Source organism: Anthonomus grandis, chromosome 14 (assembly GCF_022605725.1).
Source record: "Anthonomus grandis grandis chromosome 14, icAntGran1.3, whole genome shotgun sequence".
NCBI lineage: Eukaryota > Metazoa > Arthropoda > Insecta > Coleoptera > Curculionidae > Anthonomus > Anthonomus grandis.
Genome location: NC_065559.1, coordinates 8,595,342 through 8,619,318, shown reverse-complemented (window position 1 = coordinate 8,619,318; position 23,977 = coordinate 8,595,342). Strand labels below are relative to the sequence as shown.

At 32.8% G+C, this 23,977-nt stretch overlaps 1 protein-coding gene across 1 annotated transcript in view; it reads left to right on the top strand.

The window, feature by feature from the left end:
- Positions 1 to 23,977, top strand: part of LOC126744536 (uncharacterized) — a 187,753-nt gene that overhangs the window by 149,483 nt on the left and 14,293 nt on the right. The gene's annotated exons all lie outside the window — the stretch shown is intronic.

Below are 23,977 nucleotides of genomic sequence, written 5' to 3'. Positions count from 1 at the left end.
TGAAGAGAGTTTCTGATAAAATATTATGTTTTCTCTGCATATTAATAAATCAATTATTCCAGGAGGGTACTTTTCTATTAATTTAAAAAAAACAGAATGATACCCCTACATAGATCCATGGCAGTTTATGACAGGCTGTTAAAGTCTTTGAATCAGAGTTCTTTTTTTTGTGATACACAGCATGGCTTCTTTAATAGTTTTAGTAAATCTTCAAAAACTGCTATAATTGGCCTTTTAAATACGATTTCAGTGAATTGTGGAAATTGCACAATAGCAGTGTACTTTGTACAGCACGGTTGTACAGAGACCTGATGATGCCAACTTTAGTCGAACCAGAGTGATTGGAATTAAAATGTAGGAAAAAAAACACCGACGTTCTTATAATGTCATTTATATTCTTGACAAGAACAGCTAAGAATGGCAGCGTCGAATTTTTCTCCGTCTCCATGGTGAATTTGATACTTGGCACCATGTTGTTCAGGTGGTGTAAGAAGCCCTGAAGTTTGTCTTCCCCTTTGTCCCAGATGATAAATGTATCATCAACGTATCGCAGCTACATCTTTGACTTTTGTCGTAAGGTGCTGATTGCCTGTTTCTCAAATCATTCCATATATATGTTGGCTACCACCGGAGACAGCGATGATCCCATAGGCAGACCCTCATCCTGAGCGTAAAATCTTAAAAATCATTCACTTGAAAATAGGAGTTACGTAGCCAACAACCTCCAAAAGTTCCATCACTCCTCCGAGCGGAAGCTTGGTTCGAGACGGAAGTGACGTGTCGTTGCTCACTCATCTCCTGGATAATCTTCAACTTTGTTTACTTTCAAAATAAGAATACCCTGAAGAACTAATATCCGAATACAGTATAAAATAATAAGGAGTCATACCCACTGGAATTAATAGGTTTGTTCTAGCAGAATATTAACCAATACACAAACGATCCGGAATCCGCGCAGACGAAAGTATGCGTTCTAGCAAAACTAATCCGGGATTCTGACTGCCTGTCACCTGTTCTAGCAACAACAAAGTTCAGTTTGGAAATTGGGTCTAAACCACTGAAAGTAGTCCGTAGAATTTCCTAAGGATTTCGGTTTACATACATACATACATACATACATACATACATACATACATACATACATACATACGCAAGGTATATGTCAAGACAATAGGTTTGTTCTAGCATCAATTTTTTTTTCATTATTTTGCTCGGATTTTCAGTTTTTGTCTTGCGCAGTAAATGTTTTTTTTATTGTTTGAGTTTCTATCATAAATTTGGACTGTGAATTTGCTATAAAAGGAAAAAGCCTAAAAAATGCTAGAAAATCAGTGAATATACAATACAGGTACGTTATGTTCATTTAGGTGCAATTAATGAAAGGTTCAATAGAGAAATTTTTATCATTAAAGGTTAATAGAGTAATTTTTTATTATTTAAATCAAATTTCTATTTGTTAGTTATCTAATGTATGATATCAGACTCATCAAGTTCTGATTCGGATACAAACAATGTTCTTTTTGATTCCGACTTGGTAAATGATGATGATGATGATTATGAGTTTTTCTTCCATTATGCAAAGCGGTTAAAAAATTAAGGTTATGTTGATGTTACTGACCCCTGAGCATTTTAGACTGACTCGAAAATGAAGTCATGTTATTGCTCAAAAATGTTACCAGAGTATTTTTTTAACCTCAAAATTATAAAAACAAACAACAAGACAGAAAAGCTTATTTCACAATTGACATAAAATTTGCCATTGATTTTCACGACGGAAAAGCGTTCTAGCAAAAAACCGTTTATACCAGTTTGCGGATTGAACATGCGCACTAAAGCAGTACAACAAACTGGTGTTAAACCATACAAAAATATATGCTAGAACAAACCTTATATCCAGCAATTAAGGTTTTAGAACTCACATATATAACAACGTAGACTGTCTGACATTCATAAGAATTTGAAAGAAAATATCATTAGCAAACTTTGCAATCTACAACATTGGAAACATTATAAGTGAAGACTCTGGAATCCAGTTTTCTTATGCTTATGTCTATTACCGCATAGCTTATGGCATAATATTCTATAGCTTTCATGCTGAAGCTATAGGGAATCTCTTTGTCATTCAAAAGAAAATAATTAGGACTCTCTGTGGTAGATGACTTAGACACACTTAGACCACTGATCTCCATTATTTGAAAATCTAGGCAAAATAACGTCATAATCTCTTTATATATATAAGATATGTTGTCTTACCTATAAAAAATTAAATTTCCTTAAAAAACATTGATATAAATATGAGTAAAGCAAAAACACAAAATAGTCAAAACTTTGCAGTACCACGACACAATTTAGCATTGTTTGAAAATCGTCCCTACTACATGTATATTTTAATGCATTTCCTAATAGGAGCTCTGGCTATTAAATAACGAGACTGCGTTCCTAGAGGGCGCCCTAGACGGGTGGGTTTTCACTATTATAGTATTCGTGCAGTAGCGGTTTGAAACGAACGTGTTTTTTTCTCGTGCCGAAAACCATGTGTGACGAAAAACAAGAGCAACGCATCGATCTTAAATTTCTCGTTAAATCGAAAAAAAACTCCAACTGAGTGCTATAAATTGTTGCAAGAGGCCTATGGGGAAGATTCTCTCTCTCGTGCGCGTGCGTTTTTTGAGTGGTGTAAGCGCTTTAGTGAGGGCCAAGAGAGCACTGAAGATGACCAGCGCTCAGGTCGCCCTGTCACTGTTTCAACTCCGGAAACAGCTAAATCAAAATCAACTAAATTGTGCGTGCAAATCGTCGAATGAGCAACCGGATGATTGCCGAGGCTCTAAATGCCGATAAAGAAACGGTTAGAAAAATTTTACACGGGGAATTACACATGACAAAAGTCTGTGCGAAGTTGGTGCCAAAAAACCTGACTCCTGACCAAAAGCTCTTGCGTCAACAGGTCTGCTCAGATTTCCTTGAAAGGGTAAAAAAAGATTCCGGACTGATGAAAAACATTATTACTTGCGACGAAACGTGGATTTGTCAATACAATGTTAAAACCAAGCGGCAATCGATGAAGAGGCCTGAATCGCCCAGAATAAAAAAAGCAAGGATGTCCAAATCAAAAGTCAAGGCAATGTTGATCGTTTTTTTCGACATTAACAGTATCGTGATGACTGAATGGGTTCCAGGGGGACAGACTGTCAACCAGACTTACTATTTGTCAGTTTTGACAACACTCGAGAACGAGTTCGTAAGAAATGGCCCGAGTTTTGGAAAAACAACTCGTGGATTTTGCACCTGCTCATAACGCGCTATCTGTGAAGCAGTATTTCGCCGGTAAGCGCACTCCAGTGCTTGAACACGCGTCGTATTCGCCAGATTTGGCCCCGTGCGACTATTTTTTGTTTCCGAAGATAAAATCTGCTTTGAAAAGGACCCGATTTGCGTCGATGGAAGCGGTAAAGCAAAAAACGGCAGAGCTCCTAAAGGTCCTCACCAAAGAAGACTTCCAGCACTGCTTCGATCAATGGAAAAAATGTATGGAAAGATGTGTGGCGAGGGGAGGGGAGTATATTGAAGGAGAGCATTCGAATGTATAATAATTTTTATAATAAAACCCTTTTTCGTAACCAGTCTCGTTATTTAATAGCCAGACTTCGTAGAGTGAAAAAGGAGATGTATAGAGGATTTAAACAAAGAATAAAGAAATTTCTTACTCAGCATCCTTTTATTTAGTAAAAGAATTTATTGACCACTCAAATAAATTAGGAGTGTATGGTTTTAGCTGCCAGTGTTGTTGCTGATTTATGTTGAACTGAATCTGAAGTATATAGATTTTATCATGTAAATGTAAACAGGTTTGTAAACAACAAGGTATGTTTCCGTTATGCGTTTTATTTCTCTACAAAAGTACAGTGTTAACTTAATGCGAATTTAATTTTAGTGAGTATGTTTTATTTTCGTAAGTAGGTTTTGTAATGTTAGGATTAATTTGACGATCTTGTATTACCTATGTAAGAAAAAAGTAATACAATATTGAAATTTAAATTTGTGTATTTTGATTTTACTGAAATAACTATAAATTTCTTTTATTAAAAAATTTTCACCAATTTTTAACTATTTCGGAAATAATGACAGCTATGGGAATAAAAAATCAACTGTTTTTAAGATGAGCCATAGTATAAATTGACACCAAAATTGACACCGCTTAGGTCACTATCAAGAAAACATCAATAGGAGGAGTTACAATACAGATCCCTGTGCTTAAAAATTTAAAGCGTTTATAAAGACATATTATACAAGCTCTAGGTATACAGTACAAACTGTATGTTTATAGCTTACATTATTTACCTACCCGATATAAATCTCATAACCGGGTACCGCACTGTGTTAGCGTATGACACGACTATTACTGGTATCAACTGTGATGTGAAGGTTGCCTAAAAATGCTCGTGGCACAGAAAAAAACCGAAAAGTGGTTCATTCATAAAAAACTATTTCTAAAGACATAGAGGATGCTGTTTTCAATCAGAGATGTTCCAGAGGCTAACAGGAGTGATTTAGTAAAGATCATGTGGGTCATCTGTGAAAACCAACAAGCAAAAATATCTTTATACTACGGAATTTAGTAAAATATATATCGTTGAATATATTAAAGCACGCAACAATGCACTCTCATATTAATTCCACTTAGGGTGATAGTACTGGTGCTGTTCTGGAATATGCGTTACAGAGAAGAGTTATTCGCGTGGAATATGGTCTGACTTACAGAGAGGATTGTTACCGTGCTTTTACAAATAAGAAAATCCTTGGACTACCATCAATAGATATAACAGAAATCTTACCTTAAGTCAGATTGCTTATTGCCGGGTATACCGCTGACAGTTCACAGCAGACTATAATACTCAATTCAATTCAGACCTTATACCAAAGTCGTTGATAGAACAACGGTTTATTGTAATAGCTTGTTTGAGTGTTTAATGTTTGGGATGCAAAATAACAAGGTTGAATTTTGGCAGTAGGTCGGTCATTTGTTAAATCTCAAATCTAACGCTTCAATTCTGTGTCCTGAAAGTTATACATATAATAACTACAAATAGGCGAAAATTGAATGTTGCAATAATGAACTATCTTTTCTTAACAATGACTATTGAGACCTGTATCTAAAGTCAAAATTATCTCGTGATGCTATGTAGTTGTAACTATACGAAGTTGCAAATATGTAATTTGTAGTATCATACTTAGGTAAAATATACATTAATGCAGATAAATTCATTTTCGAAATTTTCAAAATATAAAAGAGGACACTTCAGCGAATCCGAATTTTTAAAATATTTGATACATAAATCCATAGTGTCATAAATTACCCCAGTGTCACAGTTACCCCGGTTAACCCTATACGCTCTAGCCATTTTTTAAATGTTAGCTACTCTGATATTAAAAATATTGACAGTGAAATATTTCAATACGACTTATTACTTATAGTAGTAATAGAGTCATGCCTCTTTATTATTATCGAATCAGTTGAAAATAGATTAAAATTTTAAATACAAAAAATCATAATTTCCCCCAGTAGAATCCAAATATGCAAGGCATGCCATTTAAAGTTTACAAACATAGGGAATAATTTACTAAGCAACTTTCAGAAAGATCAGCTTTTTGCATACCAGGTAAATAAAAAGTTACAGACCCTATGCGCCCCTTTGTAGATTTTACACAAGTGAAATTTGTTCTAAAACTATATCAAATCCAATTAATTCAATTATTGATTGAATTATAAATATTATTCATCCCTTGGTTTCAATTAAATTGGTATTCATTTGTAATAAATTCGGATAAAATAATTAAAATAAATTATTTATTCTATGTGTAAGCTTCTCTTATTGCAAAATTATATAAAAGCCCTAAACGTGAAAATTACTATGTATAAAAATATAGAGTATGGACGAATTTGATGCTTTGCGTTCCCAAAGTTAATTATGATATTTCAGCTTAATTACGCTATGGCGTTTTTGTCAATTTATAAAACTTAAAATCTTTTTAATATAAATTATATTTTTTAATATCACAACACTTATACATTACTTGATAAATAAAATATGCAACTTCTACTTTTAGCTTTTTTGCTATAAATTTATATATTCATGTATATATTCATTTATATATTCATTTGCTATACATTTATATATTCATTCATGAATACTACATAAGAAGTGAAGCTAGTGGTCTAATTTTTTTGTTCGAATATTCTTCTTTTATGTCTATATAATTTTTAAAGCGTTTCAGTAATTCAATTTGTATTTCTAGTTGTTAATTTGTGTAAGGCTGATTAAAATTAACAATTATGAAAAAAAATAATTTAGGCCAGTTGTTAGGTTTACGAATCGAAAGAATCACAAGCATATAATATAACAAGTTAATATATATTTACATGTAAAGTGGCTATGATACCAGATTCTTTTTTATTCATATTAAAAAAAATTAAAACACTCTGGAGGATGTAATATAGTGCCGAAGCAAATAAACATACAATATCCGAATTTGCCGAGCTCCTATTGGCTTGGAAAACTAATATATATCTGATATTGCTAGTCCTATTGGAATATTCGGTATTTACGTTGTAACTAAATGTGCTGTATATCAAATAAACACGAATCCTGACCATATGTTGTGGCGTAATTTGATTTAGTTAATTAAACTAGAGCCACATAGCTTTTCTCTATATTTTCGTATGATTACAATTCAAAAAACAATTACTATTAAGAGTTGACTTCACATTCTGGTATATAAAACTTTAAGCTGGTATATAGACCTATATAAAACTGAGGTGAACATAAAGCAAACTTTAAGGAAATCATAATATTATTATTCAGGGGCTTAATCCGAGTTAATGTTTGTAACTTTTCCTTTAGAAATTGCAACTATACGAAAATCTGCAATCTTACTTTATACACGAACAAGTTTGGTTTTAGCGTGGCAGTAAAGTTCGAGTCCGCCTTAGGAACTTTCTTATCTTTACTAAGGATAATTTTCTTAATTAAATTCGAAATACATACATATATTCATTGAAACTTAGTTGTAAAGAAACATGAAAGGAGATATAAGAAATAAGCTTATTTAAATACACACGGCAAAATAGTCTAGAGGACAAAGGTATAATAGAAAAGAAAAAGTCTTTGCAAATGAGTGTATGTCGACACATGTGGACATATACGTCTCGACATCTGTTAGGCATAGTCCTAACTAAACTGTCAATGTTCTTTTTTTTCGCTTAATTTATCGCCATTATTTTTGCATACAGTTAGGCAACTATTTTCTTGATTTAAAACACACCTTTTCAACATATTCCAATTATATTGCAGGCCATGGCAATATAGTTTCGAGCTAATCTTGCAATATTCATGCATTGTCGCCCAAATTATAATTTTTTTCTTAATCAATTGTCATATTTGGTTTTTGAGCACCTTTCTATGCGTAATAATCGACTCCCCAATCTGTATACATGTACTGTTCCTAAATTTTGAGAATTTTGTATGTTTTTTTTGTTAAAATAAGTATATATTCAACATTTTGTACAAACGTTAATAACGAAAAATAACCTCAGGTACACGGAAGTTAGTTTTACACCGAAATCGGAAATACGGTTGGTTACTGCCTCGAATTTATAGTTCTTTTTCAATTTTACGGCCGCATGAACTATATCATCCTCGGATCGAAGACTCATTTCCTCCGCAGCGTTTTATAGCTTCGATTTTACTTTAAATATTTTTAGGAATGGTCCACGTACGTAACTCTTCAGGGAAAGGTATTAAAGTTTTTTAGATTAACATCCAGTTGTAAACCCATATTAGTTACTGCGCCAATAATTTAAATAGATTTATTACATTTAAACATGTTCATGATATGTGGGATTGAAGATACGATTTGATCTGCAGATCGTGATCAATAAATCCATCTGAGAGGACATGTAGGAATACTTGGACAAATCCTAATGGAGAAGTTAGGAGGAGCTATTTTATATTGGTCAAAATCCCAAAAGTAATACATCAATATCATCTAAGATCCTTCCTAAATTACTATTTTCTTCTATTCTAATTGGAATATTCCAGGAATGTTTATATACGAAATAATAATTTTTTTAAATTTTCATTCAATACTTATATTACTTGTTTTAGCATACAACTTTAATTTTTAAGAAGCTTAATTTTAGCGAAACATACATAACGAATATAAGATTTTTAGAAATTAGTTTCTCTGTCAATTCTTACTAATAGTTGTTTATTAGATATGAGTTTAGTGTACAAATAGGACAATTAATTGCCGAACTCTAAAGTCACACCAAATAAAAAAACATCCGGAAAAATATTATAAAAATTATGGAGAGAAAATATGGAATAGGAAAATAATCCATAGATCCCAATCATGATAAAACATTGTTGTTTGCATTATTCTGTATCGATGTTTTTGTATCGTTTTCGAATCTGGTAATGACCGGATACACTTTTTCCGAAAAGATTAATAATTTATTAGTCTTGAATGTTTAATATTAGTCTAGCGAGCTCCTATATTTGCATAAAAAACACAATAGGCCGATATCAACATACGTACAATTACTTGGAAGTTTTATTTTTATGTATATTTTATTTTATAGAATATACTTATATTCACTACTGAAAACAACTAACGCACATTTTTTATTTTAAATTTATTTTTCTAGACATTGAAAACAAATTTTTATTTTAATATTTTCTTGTATAATTTAAGTGCGCTGAGAAAAATTATTCACTTTTTCAAAATTGTACTGAAGAAATAAAAAAATAATTGGCACTTTATTTAAAGAAAACTTCAATATAATAATTAATTCGTTCTTTTACAAGCAAAAAGTTCCTCATAAAATAAAATAAATTATTATTTAGTAAGTCAGTCGCCGTTGAGTGTATTTACGAGTTGCTTTGTTTTGTCTCCAAGATTGTAGTATTTTTAAAATTTCATAACGTAGATGTAAAGAGCAATACTTCATAATGTTTGTAGACATAGGCTGATTAAAACAAAAATGGCCCTTTTTTGGTCTAGTAAGAAAAAAAAACCTTTTCTTTTTTTAATTAAAATTGTGACTTATATTTTTATTGAAGCACAAGGTGGATTTAGACAAGTCAGTGAGAGATTTAAAGTGGACTATATTTTTGTGATTAAAAGTAAATGTGGAAAGGTCGAAAAACCAGCCTTTAAAGATCCTTACCTTAAGGTGTCTGTATACGGCTTCAACAGGCCTGCTCTGGACTTCTTGAGTCTTCTAATTCGGGTTCAATCACTAAGAGTGCTTGCGGGTTTAATAAGTAAATCACGATTGCACAACATTTGCGGAAATAAACGTATAGATCATGACGCTGGAATCAATGCGCGATGCATAAAAATGCTAACAAGGAAGTAAATCTTCTCTCTGGTTTCTGTTCAGCACAAACCAAAAAAATTTAGAAATTTAAAGGCTTCGTACACGCGCAGATTTGTTGTTATTAAGACTTAGAAAATGTTAATTAAATTGGTTATAATAAAGCAAGAAAATTAAACTGAAACGAAAAGGTAGTTTTAATTTGGAGAGAAAAACCAATAAATACTGGGTAATTCAGAACTATGGGATCAAACTTCTAGGGGTTGTTCAGTGCAACAGTAGAATCCATTTGAGTATAGGAACCCATGTCCGGAAATGTGTCACTACGCCACTACGAACCTAAGACTCGTTTAAATTTAGAAAAAATATTAATTACCTTAAAATAGGATCTGATGCATTTATTTTTACCTTTTGTATATGATACCATCACAACAATTGTTCAAAATGTCTTCCTCCAACCTCAATACACCGATTTAAACGCCGCACATGATTTCGGCGGACTACACTAAAAATTTTATCCTCCTTTTGAATGATTTCAAATGCTGTTATTATTCTTCCAATTAAGTCTAGCTCTGATTCTACTGGAGTTTCGTAGACTAAAGACTTTACATGTTCCCACAAGAAAAATTTGAGCAACGTTAAATCGGGTGACCTAGGAGGCCAAGAAACTGCTCCACCTGTGGCAATCTAACGGTGCCCAAACCGCTGAGACAAATACTCGCGTACTTGTACAGCAAAGTGAGCCGGCGCTCCATCATGCTGAAACCACATTTGCTGTCTTACGTTTAGTGGAACATTTTCAAAAAGTTCTGGGAGAACTTCCTCTAAGAAACGCAGATAAACAGGCCCTGTTAACCGTTCCGGTAGAAGGTATGGCCCAATTAAATAATCATCAACAATGCCTGCCCATACGTTGACAGACCAACGATTCTGATGTTTTCTTGGAAAAATTGCATGAGGATTTTCTTCGTTCCAAACATGGCTATTCCTACTATTAAAAATACCGTCTCTTGTGAAAGAGGCTTCATCGGTCCACAAAACATATCGTAAAAAATTTGGTTGTGCAATGATGTGATCCAGAAGCCATCGACAAAATTGAACTCTAGGATGATAATCTGGGCTGCAGTCATACCTTGAATTGTCTGTGGTAAGGATAGACTTGTTGCTCATGTAGTACATGCCAGGCAGAAGCGTTACTCGTATTCATATTCTTAGCGACGTCACGTGTGCTATTTGATGGTTCATCGGCAACTCGCTCAAGCATCTCTTCTTCAAATTCGACCGTTCTTACGGTTCGAGCAACACCAGTATCTTGCATCTTGGTCTGAAATATGCCTGTCTCTGCGAGCCGCCGATGAACCGTAATAAACTTTTTGTATCCAGGATGCTGTCGTTCGGGATAACGTTCATGATACAACCGCGATGCTGCTCGTGCATTGCAGTTTGTTGCTCCGTACGCCAAATGCATATCCGCCAATTCTTGATTGGTAAAGTTTTCCATTATCAATAAATGTTTAAAAATTGTAAGCTATAACATTTTTAAACATGACATTGATAAGCGTTGATTTTAAACAATTGTTGTTATGGTATCATGTACAAAAGGTAAAAATAAATGCAACAGATCCTATTTAGGTAATTAATGTTTTTTATAAATTTTAACGCGTCTTAGGGCTGTAGTGGCCTAGTGACGCATTTTCGGACATAGGTTCCTATACTCAAATGGATTTTTCTGTTGCACTGAACAACCCCCAGAAGTTTGATTTCATAGTTCTGAAACACCTTGTATTAAAAAGAGAAAAAATTAATCTGTTTGGACGTTCACAAACTAAATGTGGACGGACCGTCCTTGACGAAGACCTATATAAAGGCCGAAACGTCGGCAATTCTTCTAAAATAAAATCAGTTTTATTTGAAGTCCTTAGCCTGCAACTCTTTTATTAACCATTTATATTTAGTATTGCCGCCTCTTGCTCTTATAACTAACCTGCAACGTCTTTGCATAATTATAATCATATTCTGAATATGCTCTTCAGAAATACCGTTCTATTCTTTTGTAAGCGCTTCAGACAGCTGTCTCAGAATTACAGGTGTACTAAATCTGCTTCTAACAGTCCTTTCGAGTGCATCCCACATGTGTTCTATTGGATGAGGTCTGGCGACCTAGCTGGTCAATTAATTACATCAGTATACGTATCTTGCAAAAATCTCCTTACTATGCGGGCTGTTTGTCATCGAGCATTATCATGCAATAATATTATTTTATATAATATGATTTATTACTAACAAAAGAGGTAAAAGGGGATAACATACTATTGCAAAAAGTCTGTAATATACCTTACAGCATTTAAATTACTTTGTTGAAAGTTCTTGTAGTCAATACGAGCACTTCCTTAAGTTTCTTCCTCCTTAAAACATAACACCTTCTCCACCAAAAGCATTTAACTGACAAATATTGGTTTGTTAAAATACAAATACAATCCTTTAATTATTAGCGATCCAGTTGATGTGTTCTCTGGCAGATGCTAATCTGGCTACACATTGTTGCCTGGTAAGCAGTGGACCAGTTACTGTTCTTATTGGTCTTAAATTATTTGCTCTTAGTCTGTTTTTAACTACCTGATTACTAATGCTTATCTGATGAGCTCGTATCAGCTGATTTTGTAAGTTGCTAGCAGTTGTTGCACGATTTCTCAAAGTTTACAAGTACAAAAATCGATTCTGTGGCACTCTTGTTGTCCTTGGAGGACCTTGACCAGGACGTCTGGTCGTATGTTAACAACAATTTGCACTTAAGCTTCCGTAAAATGCCTTCTATGTCTTATGTTATCATTGATAACACGGATAAGAGCAGCATATCTTTCAGGTAGATTTAATTCAAAAGGAAAACAGTATTATTGGGTACTAAAACATTTTACAAATTTAAGATTAAAAGGCTTTATACAGGGTTTTCCAATATATGTGGTAATTGTTTTGATTAATGGATGTTAATATTTTTAACAGCCTTTGTGTTGCTTAGTTTATTAAATTTTTATAATTATGGATTCCTTCAATTTGTTGATTTAGATTCTTATGATTTTTGAAGAACTTAATGCAATCTTGTAATAAAAAGATAAAAATGATTAAAAAAAAGGTCTATTTTATCCAATATTTTTGTATATATATATATAGAAAACAAAAGAGATACGAATATGCTTAAATTAGAGAAAAATTGCGCATTTTCAAGCCTAACAGTATGCCGTTTAAAAAGGTTTAAAATTCCCAGTAGTGCCGAAGATATGCATAAAAAAGCCAAAATTTGCTGTTTTCATTCTTATTTTTTTCTGACAGTATTTAAAGAGATAAAGAAAAAGGACAGACTTTCTCATAACTACTTTGTAAGCCCTGTAAAATAGCGTTAAAAGATTTTCCGTGCGACGTTTTGTTTGAGCGAAACCAACATCAACTTTATTTTTTTATATAACACGTAAAAATGTATGCCTCTGTATTAAATAGCACATTTTATGACACAATATGATCGGCTAGTATACGACTTCAGTCATTGTGACTTTGACGGACTTTGTTAAAGCATAAAGCGGATTTTTTTAATATTTTCCTCGGATTAATGGTAGAAGCATGTTGTAAATTGCCTGACAGTTATTATTCTGGCAAAGCCCACACCAGACTTCGCTAAAGTTTAATAAAATGCAAGTAACTCAACTACGATCCTTTTTTGTGCATCTTTCCTTTACAGTACTTTCATTACGTATTTTTTGTGAATGAAAAGGAAATTTTTGGTTGGATCTGGTTCGATATTTTGTCAAATAATTTAAACCGTATCTTGTAAAGTATCCTTTTCATTTGTTATTTCTACAAAAAAGTCATAATTATCATATGCCACAGCAGTAAAAAGTTTTTTTTCATCGTTTTTGAAGACAAACTTGACTAATCATTGTTCATGTTTCGAGCAGTTCTTCAATGCCTTGGCAACTTATACAATATCCATATCTATGCACGATGTCAATAATTTATCATTTTTGCTAGTTAAAGTCTTCAAAATCATACCCAAAACGATGTCGAAGATACGGACAAATAAAACAACTAAATAACAGATAAAAATGGACAAGTAGATTTAAATATACCCGTCATGTTCGTTCCTATAGTCAAGACGCAGTGTACGAAATTCATAATAGTCAAGTGAAGACGTCAAAGCACATCGTGTTGGGTATTACTTTAAAAACTTTAAGTAGTAGTAGAAAAACTACTGAAATCATAAATAGATATGCACATTGCATAAGAGATTAAGGCCTTGATGAACTGGTAAAAGAAACTTCAAGTTTACGTCTAGAAATGATGAAAATCAAACCTGAACTTTCCACTAATATAGCATATGATTTTTGACCATTTGGGGAAACAGTAAGTGAAAAGAATACTTTACCTGATACAGTACGAACTATTGGAAACAACAGTTGAAAATGATATCTTCATATCAGTGGTAGCTATAATAAAATTATGTTTCCATGGAATTTTATATCATTTCGTTTATTGAAAATAAACAGTCCCAATGAAATGGAGAAATTTGATTAAAATTTTAGATTAAAATAATGAAACGTAAAATTATAAATATATTAATCAATAAATTGCTTTTTAAGTATGCAAGTACTTAATATTATCATCATACACCAATTTTTGCCCATTTATTGTGATACCTATATTATTTATATATATCCAGTGAAGTGACTTTTTAGCAAAAACTCAAAATATAAATTTTGTTGTATTTAGGCTAAGTTTATTACTGCAGAGCCAGCAAAATAAGTTATTAAGTTCACTATTGATATCCGATATCATTTGATCTAGATTTTTACTTTGAACTCCATTGGATAAGTATGAGTTAAACCAATTTAAGACATTATGCTTAATCCCCATATATTCTAATTTTCTTAACAATTTGTCCCTATAGTCTCAAAGGCTCTTTTAAGGTCCAAAAATACCGCTAGTACAGATTTACCAGCATCTACCAGAATCTGTAGCCTTAAGAAAATCATCACTGATATATATGATAACAGATTTTCACGAAAACCTGATTGATTCGAAACCAATATCAAAGTTGACTTAGCTGCTCCTTTACATACACTTCAAGCGTCTTCTCATAAATTAGTACTAAATTGATTGGCCAAAATTCATTATGGTACTTTGTATTTTGGACCCTGAGAACCGGAATAACAATTGACAATTTTCAGTACTCCGGGAAGATACTATTGGTTATTGATGTATTGATGATATCTAAAAGTCGGTCTGCAGCAACGTAAAACATATCACAAAGAACTTTCTAAGAGATCCTACTTTCACCATTCCTAACATTTCTCAGGTTTTTCATAATGTCTTTCAATTTGGTCATTGTTAGTTTTTCAAAAGTTGTGAATAAATTATTGGCGGCTAGAATTCTAGAATTGTGAATGATCCTTAGCTGTGGTATATTTTGAATATCAGTGTTAACATTATCCACAAAGACATTATTAAACTTGTGTACTATACTCGCCTCATCGGACACTACTTCGAAATCAAAAGTAATGTCATTAAGCATAGTTTAAATTTTCCCTGGTAAGAGAGTTTTTAGATGTTTCCATAGCTCTTTTGGATTTCTTCTATTTTGATCAATAGTCTCCGAAAAAAAACGTTCTTTTTCCGTTTTGATCTCGCTGACTTTATCATTTCTTCTCTTTTTGTACTTCTTCCATGTATCTTTAGTTTTACAAAAAAAAACTGCCCTTTTATATAATATGTCGCTTTTGGGTACATATTTTTAATATTGGGAGTAATCCATTTCTTTTCAAGGAATTTCTGCCGATTAGTAATGGGACACATCCTATTTAGAATTGTAGTAACATTAGAGACAAAAGTATCTGTTATTAAATTAACGTCAAATATATTGTTATTTCAACGTGTTTTTAACGAACCTTCTTGTTATTCATATGTCATTCATATAATTGTGCATGGATCTTATATATTCAATTACGTTATATATATTTGGTTTATTTTGCTGGACAGATGTAATTAAACCACTTTTGGTGTCATATGAACCTTATGTAGTAATACTTACAAGTATATCTTAGCAACTACGAATTTTATCTGGTCTGGCAAATGTGGTAACAAATTTTAATTGTAAAATATAAAAATTTCAGTTCATACTATAGCCTTTTTATTGTACGATTAGGTTTGAGTTAAAACACTCGATACACAAAAATATTAAACTGATTTATTACACTCTTATAACACAATTATTTTACGCACTAAACACAATCACTTAAGACTACTATAATCATCTATTTAAACTGTATTTATTTCGACGAGGGCTGCTTATATAATATTAATCACTATTCTGGCACATTCGCCAGCTTCTTTTGTATGTCCCGAGATATCGCGAGGTGTGCCTACCGTTCGTTCCATCCTTGTCGCACCTTCGGGTCATGGCGAAGGACGAGATAATTCTCGAATGCCGTAGAACAGCTGGTATATTCGCAGCTGGTAAAATCGTAACAATAATATAACATAGGTATAGTTGCCTCTATTAACCCAGACATGACAGAATTAATTTTTGGAAAGAAAAAATTAAAATTTTTGTCAAAAATGGTTGATTATAGTTCCTACTAATCAAATTAAATCATTTTTATTTTATCCAATTTTTTTAAACCAGAATTTTTTTCAAAAAACTTGGGTCGGCTTGGGGTTTAAAAGGTGGCTAGTAATATGGGGTACTAATAATACAACTAAAACTTTTTAAATCATTTATCAAGACAAAATATTCTATAGTATGTACTTCTGTTATACAGTATGGTACTCCTTAAAGCAATCCTTGGGATGCAGCCCGATGACACATTTATCGCATCCAAACTGCACTTTCTTGTGACAATTGCTACATTTGGTTGCTTCTCTTGATATATAATTAGATGGTCAATTCCATCATATCGAGAGTAGGCATGGGCATTATTTGATAATCATGGGCGTCCCCTTTTTAAAGGTCTCTTATAAGTTTTCAGGAAATTAGTGGCAATTGCTTTTCGGAATGTAAGTTGATCCATTTTCCCCCCTTGGTGTCGGTGAATTTGCCATGCATTCTGTACAGCCATATCAAACAGTGAGAAAAGAGAGGAAAGTACCATTTCTTTCCTCGGATTGAGATTTTATATAGTCCGATGTTTTGATCAGACCGATCAACTCCGCCCATGTTTGCATTATAGCTTTTGATCAAACCTGGTTGATCAACTAATACTATCTTTTTTTCTTTCTGAGAATACCGTTTTACTTGCCGAACAGGCTCAGAGGAACATGCATTACTAGCTATAGATACAACATTATTGTCATTTCACTTACATACAAATATTTTGGAAGCACTAGACATACCATAGGAGCTTTCAAATTTGCCCCTTTCAAACTTTTTTAAAATCTTTGATGATGGTATAGGACATAAACCAAGCCTATTTTCTCTAATAGTACCTGTAGCTTTTACACCTCTCTAAGTGAGTACGTCTAAAAATGGAAGACTCGTAAAAAAATTATCAAAGTAAAAATGAAAATTTAAGTTTACTTTTGATGTATATAGAGCATCAGCAAATCGTAAAATTACACCAGGGCCTAATCTCGGCCTAATCTCAAGTCTTTATAGGATTGAGCAGGCTGCTGAATAAATGAACCCTGATATGGTTCAAACCATGCTACATAACCTAGTCTGGTTGATCCCACCTAAAATTTGGAGGTCCAGCAAATATGTTTTCCGCGTATAAACTGCTTGGTTGGATGATGCCCATAATAGGGGACCATAGCCTCATCAATACAGTAATTTTCTTCCTTCGGAGAAAATAACATAAAACGCTGATTTAAATTGAAGAGAGGCTTCATTTTATAAAATTTATCATTTTTATAGAGATCGTTATTATCGCAGCAATGAATGTTTTTCATTATATATGTAAATCTATCACGAGACATTGCGGAAACAATTAATTCATTATGAGAGCCACTAATCATCAAAATACTAATGAAGCACTGTATTTCATCAACGCTTATATCTGCAGGACGGTTATTTTGGCTGCAATAATTATTAGTATAGAGATGCAAGAGATGTAAAACATCATTATCAAAAAATAGTTTAAATAGATTAAAAGGAGAAATATTATTTGGAGGTTCGACTAGGTTTAAAAAATTAAGAAAATCGTTAAGAGCAGCATTGTTTGTCCATGAAAAAGATTTGGCTGGTGTTATAATCTTCCTTTGGGCTTTCGTAACATTTGAAACAAATTTGGTTTTGCCACAAAGTACTGAGAGAGGAACATCCTCGTCAGAATCCGCCTCTGAATCGGAGTTTTCACAACTTTTGTTTGAATTCATGATTTCGACAGGTGCTTGAACTTGACTTCCGGGTAAATTATTTATATCTACCAAGTCCTCTTCACCGAATCTTTATCGATATGGTACTCGTTTGCAGTTTTGGGTGGAAAAATCACTAATTCTACAGGCGTATCATCTTCGTCAATATAGGCATTCTCAGCCTCGATTAGAAGCTCATGTAAAGTGAGTGGTTCTTTATAGCTGAAATTAAAATATAAACATAAGTAAATATACATACATATTATATAATCTTTGGTTACCAATATAATTTTTGATTAATTGGGTAACAATTTAAAAAATGCAAATTTATAAAAAATATCTATAATTTCACAAAGACACAAAGTATTACCCTCCAAAAAATAAATAATTATCATTCTTTTATTATATATACTGCATACCTATTAGATGCTCAAATTACTAGCGTCCTTTAAAAAGGCAACCAAAGATATCCCTACCGGCAAAACGTAAACTTATGCATCTCTTTTTTATTATTGCATATCGCCAAATGCAAGTATTTTAAATTATAATTAACATAATGTTCATCCAATTACTTTTAATCTGTTTCATTTACTTACCTCCAATTACTCATGGTTTTATAACAAAATATACACGTCACAAAAAACTACTTAGTTTGTATACAAATTTGCAAACTGACAGCCACCTGTTTCTAGAATATTCCTACAAGTTCCGGAAATACAATTCAACAGGTATATCAGCCACTCCATCTTTCGGGCGGTAGCTGTAACATAAAATACAGCATTCCGTATAGCGTACTTTTAAAAGGACGCTAGTAATATTTGGGTTAATATTCTACTTGTCGAAAATGTTGGTCAAAAACATCGTCATCGGCAGCTTTTATTACAAAAGAATCCGCAAAATCAATAATCGTTGACGGCAACACATTATTGAACTATAGTAACTATCCGGCAATGTACAACATGATTTCTACTATCAATGCGAAGAAAATACATAAAAATTACACTTTATGCTTCGACAATATTAAATGCAAATGTTACTCACTTTTATCACCTGTTTTCTACCGAAGCCACTATAACTGAAGTCCTGGAGCCCACCGTTCATATACTTGTGAAGACTGCACACTGAGAAACTTTCGGGTTTTATACTTTGACTCTTAAGCTATGAACTCTAATCAAATATTTTATTTTCAAAGCTAATACAAATAAGTCAGATGTAGGTTATCCTTTTACACACTCACTCTGGAATATCATACATATAAAACACTAGCCATAGACAAAAATCTTATTAAAAATTTTTTTGCTGATTTCTAAAAATTGACTCCTCAAAACCAACTCTATCGTCAAATGTTAATCCTCTCAGCCACTTCAATTTTAAAAATATATTGCGGGTACATGAATATTTAAGCTGAGCGCTTAATGTTGAAACTAACCGGACGGCTTATTATTTTAGCCTGTACTCACCCGATTAATATATTATTCCTCTATAAAAGTTCGCCTTCGTCGGAGTTAAAGCTCAAAAAGCTCCGGTCGCTGTTTATACAAAAACCCCGTTAATTCCACTTCATTAAAGCTCCAAAAGGGCACTTAAATCGCCGGAGCTTCTCGGACATTTACAGAAAATTAAGCGGCGGACAAAAAGTAAGTAATGGCACATTTTTCATTACGCTATGAATACCAGGTTTTTGTTACGAGTGGAATCTTTTTAACGCTAATTAAAATTTCCCGCCTCGTGGCTGTTAAATTGTAAAAAACGTCGGCGAACCGGGGCGGTTTCCGTTTAATTAAACACAAATATTTTTAATAAATACATTAAAAGCTTCTTTTTTTGACTCATTAAGGGACATTCATCAGAAGCAAAAACTAGTTATGCTTGAGAATATCATTTTATGGGACTTATACGATACTTGACACAGGTGATATTTTATACTTATTAACAGGAATCTTTTAAGACACCATAATAAATTTTCGATTTAAGGGCTCGGTTTACTTAGGCTAAAATAAATAGTGGGAATAATTTATATATGAATAATAATAGTACGGTTGAAAAGATTATAGTACCATAATCTCTATATTTCTCCTTTTTTTTCTTTTTCAAACTTATCCCGTTCTCTTTCATTTACTTTTCATGAAAATATGTATTGTAGTAGGAAAGTATGATTTACTCATATGGCTGTTCGTTAATATTAACATAATTTATCAATATGTGACAAAATAGTATTACTAATAGTCTAGGTAGAATTATCAATTATTAAGCTTTGTTAGTAGGCAAGTAAAATTTTTCAGGGAATTATTGATTTGCTTATCTGTAATATTTACTTATTTATTCATAGTCCTTACCTGTTAATACAAATAAACTAATATAGGATATATATTACAACCTCAAATAAATATATGGTTTTATTGCATTACAACTTAAAGCTTATCACAGATAATATTGTCATTTAAAAACAAGTTAAAAGGATAAAAGTACCAGTCAAATATTACTAGAATTACTCATTATGACTATTTTCTTCAACAAAGCGTACAAATTAGCTTCCCACTTCTGCCTATGGATATGGTATACATGTTTTGGACTCCAAACAGACGATTCATACTTGCAATGTAACAAAAGTCTGAGGAATGTACATTATAATTTACAATATATGCTGAAAAGTGTGTAAAGACTGGAGGTAACTTCCAAGATCCTTATAGACAGCCACATTGAGCATAGTAGTATTTACAATTTCATAAGCTATAACTGTTTGCGGTTCTCCGCTTCTCTCCGTACAAAAAATATCTGCAACACAGCACAGAAATTAGGAAAATGTGTGTTATAAGATATTAAACATATAACAGGACTTTTAGAGTATACCAGAAGGTACCTGTATCTTATAGAATATATATAATTTAAGTTTTATGATTTAGCATCATTTAAATAGATTTGATTGATATACTGCCAAACGCCTTGGAAAAGTCAATTGGAAACACGGGAAGCACATATGGATGTAAGCATAATAACGTAACGTGTCCCATGTAATTACACTGTATTTATTCCTATTTAAAAGTCGCACCAACAGTCAGTCTTGAATTGCACTCCTAGCACGAGGACTCCCTATATATTAGGTAAATCACTGTTCTGGCACCTTCGCCAATTGTCTGCGTATGTCGCGAGATGTGTCTGCTGCTCGTTCCATCTTTGTTGCACCTTGGTATGTAGGCAGCAGACGAGATCATTCCCGAATTCCAAAGAACAGCTGGTATATTTGCAACTATTAAGCTCAATATTCTATTTTGCACTTTATTTATTAAATGTGTCGCTCAAGAATTTCGCCAACGAAAACTTTGATTACAAAACAAACTGCAAAATAGATTTTGTTGAAATATAAAAAGTTACACTTTATACTTTCATAGTGACAATTACGAATATTACTCACCTTTATTACTTGTTTTCTGAAGCCGACGATACCTTGTCTTATAGTAGCCCATCGATATAATAACAGGGATCCCATATAGGACTCTTGGGGTACACCAGAATGTAACATGGGACATAAGTCCTTTAGCTTTTACGATTTATAATCTTTTGGATAGTTGCCTCCACAATAAATTGCCGCCCAGTCTGGCCAACCATAACTTATCCACTTACCTTGTGTTTCACTTTCTCTCTGTCAAACGCCTTGAGAAAAGTTACAGATGGTGTAAACTTTTTCTTCACTATCCAAGGCTTCTGACAAAAATGTAGTGTATTAATCAAGGTAGTATGTGCAATTCTATAAAAAAACTTTTGAGCTTTTTCTCTTCTCTCTGCTTATAAATCGTTTGCAAAGCATAGCATTTGGAGAACTGGACGCATATATATGGATACCATTAACAAATACAAGGGTCTCAGGGAGTTTTACATTTTTATTTTATTTATAACTTTTAAGCCTGTTCGTATCAAATTGCCTACTTTTTTGCAATTGGTAAAGCAATCCTTAGAAATTTATTGTTTCAATTGACAAATGCAATAATGAATCGGTTTGATCCCCAAGAACGTGCGTTTTGCGATGAATTAAATCATTCCTACCATCGGTTTCGTTGCCCATTATACACAGAGATCAGTGCGAAAACATGCTGCGGTTCTCCAGTTACATAAATCTTAGGTTTTTAACATCTTAAAGAAAGACCTGAATCTACATCCTTTTAAAATTCAGATCGTACAAGGATTAAAGGAAACGGATTATGTTATGTTAAAAGAATTTGATTACTTTGACAGAGTTTTCTTCTCGGGTGAGGGATATTTTTATTTGCATGGATACGTCAATGAGCAAAATAGTCATTATTGGTCAGAAGAAAATCCCCGAGAAAAATATCAATATTTCTTACATAGTCCTAAATTTACTGTTTGGACAACAATATCTTCCAGTGGCATAATAGGCCCATACTTTTTTAACGACAACAACGGCCAAACAGTAATGGATAATTCCGTCAGGTATGCCGCGATAATTCGTGATGTTTTTGACCCTGTCCTCTAAACCTTCGATGGGTTTAATGAGCAGTAGTGGTTTTAGCAAGATGGGGCAAGTGCTTTACATCAAATACCGCAATTGAATCTATAAGAGTACTGTTTCCAAATAAACTGATATCAAAAAGAGGCGATATTAACGGGCCCCCAAGAAGTACTGATTTTGCTCCAACGATTTTTTTGTGGAGCTATCTAAAGGTTAAAAATCGTATTCAACAAGAAATTAAAGCCAATTGAATTATGCACAAATATAATGGAAAATCCAAGGCATCGCTTGGCAGAGTACCAGCGGCGAAATGGGCCACATCTCGATGATGTAGTTTCCACTAAATGTACTTTATATGTTTTAAATAAAGTAAGTTAATGATTGCTTAGCAAAATGGAAATACCCATTCGAGTCCCATATGGGACCCTTGGATTTACGGCACCTATATCGCCCAGGACTTAAATCATTTAACTTCTTGTGATTTGGAATCTTTTTGATACCTACCACCTCCACAAACTCTATATGAATGTATAATTTTAAAGCTTTTGAGTTTGCCAATATGATATTTATCCTCAGATAATGAGGCATTTTGAGTTTTTTTTAAAAGGATTTTCGACATATATAAATTGTTAATATTTACACTCATACAAAAAAAGAATAAGCTGAAACAATAAATATTAACCTACATGTTGGGCGCCAAAATTGCTACATCCAGAATGTGCACATTTTTTATAAACTAGATAAAAATAAAAGTTATTATCATTACATTAGCAAGATAACAACATTTATTTATCTCAACCACACCTTAAGAAGAGCTTTATAAATAAGACTGGGGGATTTATGAAGGGTATCTTACTTCTGCTACTTGAATCTGGTAATTGCACCTTTAAAGCTTAATAAATTTTATTTTTTTAGAAATGGCCTAAGGGAAAAAATATAAAATTTTGAATTTTGTAAACACCACTTGTTGGGCGCCAAAATTGCTAGACTCTGGACGCCCACTATAATCAATTTTTACTTATTTAACAAAATCCTGTTATTCAGTGTGTCCGACCTTGGGAAAGTCAGTATAGATACTATGAGCTTTTCCACTACTATTCAAAGAGTCTGACAAAGTTCAGCTCCGTCGACATATCAGACTAAAAACCATATTGCTGGGAAATTATCGTTGAACCTCAGACCAATGTAAAATAATTATTAATTAGTAATTCTTTTTTTTTTTAATAATGTTGGAATGACACTTAATTTACTGACTGGTCTATAATTACTCACACCGGCATTGTGGCCAGCCTTATATATAGGAGTGAAGAAACTCTTCCCATAATTAGAAAAATAAGCAAATTGCAAAGAATGAATATAAAATAATAAAGAGGAACAGACCTTAAATTCTCCTTATGAAAATTCAAATTACATAATTTATTTGAAAGAAAAGTATAATTTATCGAAAATTAACATTTTGATCTTTTTAATATTTACAGACCTTGTTAAGATGTGACAATATGCACTGATTGAGTTATAAGCTCTTTTAGTAATTTTTATAAGAACTGTAATTCTCTCAAAGCTTGGAAAGACATAGAAAAGCTCCAAACCATAAAAATAGCATGTAAACTCTTTTAAAATTGATTTTGTTCGTGATGAGTTTTAAACTACTATAATATAAATATTAACGAGGGCCTAGAAGAGCGGTGAACTTTTTCCGCATTTACACTTTGTGAATTATTGTCAACAAAAGTATAAAATTTTACCGACTAGTTAATTAGGGTTTCGATCTGGTAATTTCTGTGCAACAGCAATGG